Source organism: Rhincodon typus, chromosome 31, assembly GCF_021869965.1.
Source record: "Rhincodon typus isolate 14 chromosome 31, sRhiTyp1.1, whole genome shotgun sequence".
NCBI classification, from domain to species: domain Eukaryota; kingdom Metazoa; phylum Chordata; class Chondrichthyes; order Orectolobiformes; family Rhincodontidae; genus Rhincodon; species Rhincodon typus.
The window spans coordinates 16,893,321-16,893,578 of NC_063362.1; positions in this window are offsets into that span (position 1 = coordinate 16,893,321).

Here is a 258-nt window from a genome sequence, read left to right on the forward strand (position 1 = left end):
CTTGGCCTGCTGTGTTCATCCAGCCCTGCACCTTGTTGTCTCAGATTCTCCAGCATCTGCAGTTCCTACTATCTCTAAAGTATGACAGATGGCTAGCCCATGGCTTTTTCACCTAGCCCTGATTCATTCTTCACTATATGGTAGATGGGTAAGGTGCCTAACCCCCACCACCAGAATCTTGTGCCTTTTGAGTTAAGGTCTTAATTTCATCCCTGGTGTCATAATACTGTCAGTGGATAAGACTGGGCAAGTGTTTTC